The 6,353-nt window shown below is 42.1% G+C and overlaps 1 pseudogene; it reads right to left on the reverse strand.

Annotated features, from left to right (window-relative positions):
- Positions 1 to 4,874: 4,874 nt before the first annotated feature.
- On the reverse strand, positions 4,875 to 5,449 carry LOC116884351 (annotated as a pseudogene).
- Between the last annotated feature and the right edge of the window lie 904 nt (positions 5,450 to 6,353).

Raw genomic sequence — 6,353 nt, forward strand, 5'->3', positions numbered from 1 at the left:
CTCAAAGCAGGGCTCTTTCAAACTCTCCCAATACCTTCCAACACAAACAAGCCACTGGAATTTTTAGTCATGATGCATTATTTGCTCGCAACACACTACTTAATTCCAAGTCACTGTAGACTTTATGCTCCTTTAGTCCTGAGCAATTCAGCAGTGGACACCTAAGACATGGACACCATGCCTGTCTGACCCTTCCATGGGCAGAAACCTAAGCCCCAGAAAGTAGAAAGTTCGACTGTTCACTATGAATGCCAAACACTTGAAATAAGTATGTTATTGGTACCTCGTACCTCACATGAACCAGTCCCATAGAACTGGAAGAGGCCGAGATTCATAGTCTTCTCAGGGCTTGCTCAGAGAAGCTTTTCCGGTGGGCAGCAGTTAGCAAAGCAATTCCTAACCAGTCTAAGTGGTGAGAAGTGGCTGTTGGGTGCCTAGCCCTAAATGGAATATCTCTGTCACTTTCCTGAACACACACACGCACGCATGCACACGCACACATGCACAAACCGAGGCTTAGAAAAAAATCACAGGAGAAGAAGAAAGAATGTAGGAGCTAGAGGATGTGGAAGAGCTCTGTGAAATGCTACCTTCTGGGCTCACACAAAGGAAGTCACAGGCAGCTGACGTTGGCCACAGGACAGAACCCATCGACATTGCAGCACCCCACATGTGCCCCTTGTGTGGGAGGGGCACATGAGGCCCCACCCCGAGCTGATGAACAAATGGTAATTAAGGTCTGCTGGGGGTGAGGAAAAGACCAGTAGGTTGCCCATTATCGTGTATAGAACCCCATACCCACTTATTTTAATCTAACATACTACCTTTTCTACATTTTTTATTTTATTGAAAATAGGGGGTTTTTTCATACGATATACTCTGATTGTAGTTTCCCCTCCCCAACCCGCCCCCACACACACACTCTAAATCTACATTATTTTTCTTCCTGAGAAAACAAATAGACATCTAAGGAATGATAATTTTAAATGAGTAAAACAAAAACAAACAAGATGGAATGGGACAAAACAAACAATTAGAAGAAAAAGAATAAAAGAAAAAGCATGAGAAATATATATAGATGCAGAGACATATACACCATAGGACTCCCATAAAAACACAAAAGTGGAAGCGTGTGTGTGTGTGTGTGTGTGTGTGTGTGTGTGTGTGTGTGTATGCGAACGACCCATAAAGTTAAAATAAATCCTTGACACAACTTTATAAGACAGAGAACCTACAAAAATGCTTTGTGATAACCATCTCCTGCTGGGCATGGGGACCTACCCTCAAGAGTGGTTTATTTCCCCAGTGACACTCACTTGTAGAAAAGTAATTTTTCATTGGTTATCAATGATTTTTGAACCCTACCTGAATGGCTAAGTGATACACCTTCTTCAACAAACCATACCTTCAATACCTTCTCAAAAACTTTCATCAGCTAGAGACTAAGTATTCAAACATGTGAGCCTATTATCATTCAAACTACCACAATACCTATGAAAGAAAAATACAAGAAGGCAGTATTTTGCAGGAGGTGCATTAAGCTGAAATATGGCTAACTTACCATGTTTCATGAAACCCACAGGGAATTTCCTGAGCAAATACTGCCTGAGAGCCTACATTGAGGAGATATAGTCTGCCCAAGTGTCTCCTGCCATATGCTACTAATACCTGGAATATTCCAGAAAAAAAGATGTAGCCTTTGTTCCAAAATTGAGACATATCCAAAAGACAGTGAATTCTGGGGTTCTGAGAATGACAAATTATTCATTGAAAGGAGACTGGGGCCACGCAACTCCATGACCATGGCTCCCACCTCAGTGAAGGTCTCAGTTCTGATATCTTAGAGATAGAATTACTGCCAGCGATCTCCCAAATCCTCCTATAAGCCTCCAAAAACACCACCTCTAGATTTTCATTGCATGAAAAAAAATTAAACCTCTAATCTATGTAGTCTCTAGATTGGAGTTTCAGTTCACTGTACATCTGTGAATTGCTTGGCCCAGTTTCCTTCCACTTGGTAAGTCCCTAGTTAATGGTAAACTAGATGTCTGGAGAGATGCATTCATTGTGCTGGGCTGAAATGGTTCTGTTTAATGAAGTAACATCACAGGAATCATGGGGTCACCAGTCAAATACAAACACTGGCTTCTTTGGAGAACTTAATAATGACAGCAACTTGACTAATTGCCTAACAAAAGAGAAATAGCAAAGTGGACTGTGGTCTGTTCAAAAAGGCTGGTGCAAGGATATTGGTGCAAAGACTTTCTATGGCAACTCACATTAACAATACATTTTTATTGTGAACTCTTAACTGCATTGTCAGTGATTGAAAACTAAGAAATTTTTCTTCTAGATAAACTCTAAGAAGCATAAGGACTTCAGCTTTCCTGCAGTATGAAATGAACAGGGTAAGGGTGTGCCAGTGCAAATATTTGTAACTGTAGAACCTAGTGTGCAGAATGATTTACACAGGTCATAGAGAGGTTGACAGCCAGGTTGATGTGATGTTGTAACTCAGATATTAGCAACAACAGGAAACCAATACCACATTAGACAGAAGAGCTGGAACTGCAGAGCATAGGCAGGTCAATAATCCTACAAAGGCTGAGCCAATGATGGGCTGACACAGATTATGACAGGCTATGACAGCTGAGCACAGAATATGTTCAGCTACTGTAAGAGAATTGCTTGATGGAAAGGAGGAATACTCTGCGCTCGCGTTCTCTCTCCCTATCTCCGTCCCTCCCTCCCCCCCTCCCTCCCTCTCCTTACTCTCACATCACCACCCCATCATCACTGTCTTTCAGTAGTTAAATGCATCTCACTGGGCTATTTCATCCCCCAAGTATCAGGTCACACTGCATCATGAGGAAACTGGGGGCAGGAACTCAAGGCAGGAACATGGAGGCAGGAACTAAAGCCAAGGCCATGGAACAGTACTGCTCACTGGCTTACACTCAGGGACTGCTTTCTTAACCCAGAACCATGTGCCCAGGGTTTGCACATTCCACAGTGAGCTGGGCCCTCCCACATCAATCATTAATTAAGAAAAGGTTCCACAGACTCTCCTCCTCTCGGCTAATTTTATGAAAGCATTCTCTCAGTTGAGATTCTCACTTCTCTGGTGCATGTAGGTTTGTTTTAAATTGACAAAACCAACCAACCAGCACACAGAGGGAACCTCCCACAGAAGTTTGGTGCATAACAACCTTCATAGGTTGCTTCTACCATGAAAGAATACTAACAAGCAAAAGACAGAAGAAAAAAAAAAAAAAAGGATCAGAAGCCAGGCAGGTCCTACCATGACCTGAATCATGGGCATCCACATTTTGGTTTTAGTAGCACATTGTAAAAATATATAAGAAAATGGCTTGAACTAAAAATTACTATTTCTACAGAAGACCTATAATTGGTATATAAATATGAATTTTTTCAGATTTAAGACAAATAAAGGGGTTGGGGATTTAGCTCAGTGGTAGAGCGCTTGCCTAGCAAGCACAAAGCCCTGGGTTCAGTCCTCAGCTCCGGAAAAAAAAAGAAGACAAATAAATATTAGCATATACTATATTCATTATATTTATCAAATGAATATGTTATGACTTTGGCTGAACTATATAGTTCAAAAGTATATAGTTAATAAAACTAATTCCCTTTACAAATATGTGTAATTCCAGAGGGCAGAGATATATAAAACAGGAGCTAACTTATGTGTTTGTTTTTATTTAGTTATTGTTAAGTCAGTCAAAAGTTTCAAGCAAATTCAATCTAAGAGTTAGTAAACTATGTTGAACTGAGAGCCTCTTGCTGGCCACCAACCAATACACAGAGTCTCTTTGGTTGTAATAGTCTCTCTTTTTTATTATTACTTAATTTATTCACTTTACATCCTTAACTGTGCCCCCCAATCCCTCCTCTTCTCCTAGACCCTCTTCTCCTTTCCAACCCTTATAAATCCCTCCCCAAATTACCCTCTCCCCTTCTCCTCAGAGAAGGGGAACCCTCGCTTGGATAACACCCCACCCTGGGACATCCAGTTGAAGTAGGACTAAGCACATCCTCTCCCACTGAGGCCAAACCAGACACTCCAGGGGATCCAATGGCAAGTAACAGAGTCGGAGACAAGCTCCACTCCAACTGTTAGGGTATCCACATGAAGACCAGTTGCTTGTGTAGACGTCTCTCTTAATGGCTATGGTACCTAGGCCTATGCAGAAAGGCTCCCAGAAGACTCAAGAAGGCTGTGGACCTGCCACACTGATCATGTCAATGTCATCAACCTCCACCAGGCTACCGAATATTGACCCGTACTTAGGAAGTTGCTACAGACTGGATGCCAAAAGTCCTCTAAAGGTCTGGTGTTAAAGCTTGGTCCACGGCTGTGGCTCTATTGGGAAGTTGTGGACCTTTAGGAAGTGGTACCTATAGGGAGGTTTGCAGTAAGTCTTCCAAAGGAACTATAGAACCTTAGTGTCTCTCTCTCTCTCTCTCTCTCTCTCTCTCTCTCTCTCTCTCTCTCTCTCTCTCTCTCTCTGGTTTCAGGCCATGAGATAAGGTACTTCTGCCACATGCTCCCACAAGATATCCTGCATTCCTATAGGCCCCAAGCAGCAGCCCAATGGACAGTGGAGTGAAACTGCCAAGGAGGCAAAATTAACCTTTCCTCTCTTTAAGTTGCTTGTCTTAGGTATTTGTGACAATACCGGGTCCCTGTGTAACACAGAAATTCTTTAGGTCAAGATCCCTTTGTCATTTAAGTGATTCCCAAAAGTTCTTAGAACTGACGAAATGAACTCCCTGGAGTAAAAAGATGTGTCCCCCTCCAATTACAGCTCCAGTTTCTAAACTGCAGCTCCAGGAGGAGCTGGGTTTCTAAATTAAAGTACCTGATGGTGACTAAGAGCAAGGCCGCAGGAAAAGCTCTCCCTTCCTGGCCCCTGTGATTTCCTGAGGAGCCATGTGGATGCAGTGTACCAGGTCACTGGGAGAGATGTAGGTTGAAGAAACAGGCTAATTGTGTCTATAATCATTACTATTGGGATTAGTAAGATAGGGGTTCCTTGGGGGAGAAAATGGGCTAAAGAACTTTTCAGTTTGGGGCGGAACCCTAGAATTATAGCTCCTGTTCATAGCGGGATTGTGATACCTAGATTTATAGGAAGTTGAGTAGAAGGTATAAAAGTGTGCAGGAGAAGGCCTAGAAGGTTTGTTGATCCAGAGGACATAACAAGAGATTCTACTATTAGGGATCAAGTTCATCCTCTTGGTGTAGGAATTAGTATTACTTGTCTTACAATAAGTTTAATTAATCATTGTTGAAATGAGTATAGACGGTTGTTAATTAAACATTTTGATGAAAGACATAAAATTGAGGGAAGAGAGTGATAACAATAATGCCTGGTAATCCTATTATTGTAGAGATAATGGGAGAGGCAAAGAGATTTTCATTCATTTTAATTCTCAAGGATTTTCTGTTTTTAATGTTTTTAGGATTTTGGGAAGAGGAGATGGGGGGAAGGTTTGAAGGGAAAATTTTAATTGTGGTGTGTGTTGGGGGGGGGGAGTGTTACTCTTCATCCACACTTTCAATCAGGAAATGGCATGGTAACTACAGTTCCAGGAAGCCATAAGCACTCACCAGTAAGGCAACCAGCAAACAGAATTCCTTTATGCCTTAAAACAAACTTCTCCCATGCCCCCCCCCACTACTCCCAGTGTGAGAATTTAGGAAGGAATGAACATGGATGACCATGAGAATGACAGAAATCATGAAACTAGCTGGAAACTTTTATCTGAGACAGAACTTTTATTCAAAAGAATAGATTTGTCTAAGGCAACCTACAGGTCTAACTTGTTTACACTTAACATTTTAATGGTTGGAAGGTTAACATTTAGGAGCAAGAATCGTTGTTACTCGCCTAGAAGCAACTGATTATGTTTTTGTGATCTTTCTTCTCCCGTGAGTATTTAAGGGGTCTGTTATAATGTCAAGCCCTGCTCTTTTTCCTGAAAGGAGGTAAAGAGACACAAGAATTAACTCGATAAAACAACACTATGGTCCGGGAAAGCCAGCCTACCCATCAGCCCTCGAGGGAGATTGGTACAGACAAGGCTAAAAAGGACACCGCCTTCTCAGGACTCGATTTGATGAAAAGTTCATTCCTCAGAAAAATAAACGCAGATTCTGACAGGCCTTCTCAACACAGCCATTACCCACCTCCCGTTCTCATCCCTTTCTCCACAGGACACAGATAATTAACCAGCCCGCACGGGCCAAGGCTTGAGAAATCCTCAGTGTTTCCTCCGACTGACAAGTTAACAAGATTCTGGGGTTTTCTAAACCAACTCAACGGAAG

Source organism: Rattus rattus, chromosome 15 (assembly GCF_011064425.1).
Source record: "Rattus rattus isolate New Zealand chromosome 15, Rrattus_CSIRO_v1, whole genome shotgun sequence".
In the NCBI taxonomy this organism is placed as follows: domain Eukaryota; kingdom Metazoa; phylum Chordata; class Mammalia; order Rodentia; family Muridae; genus Rattus; species Rattus rattus.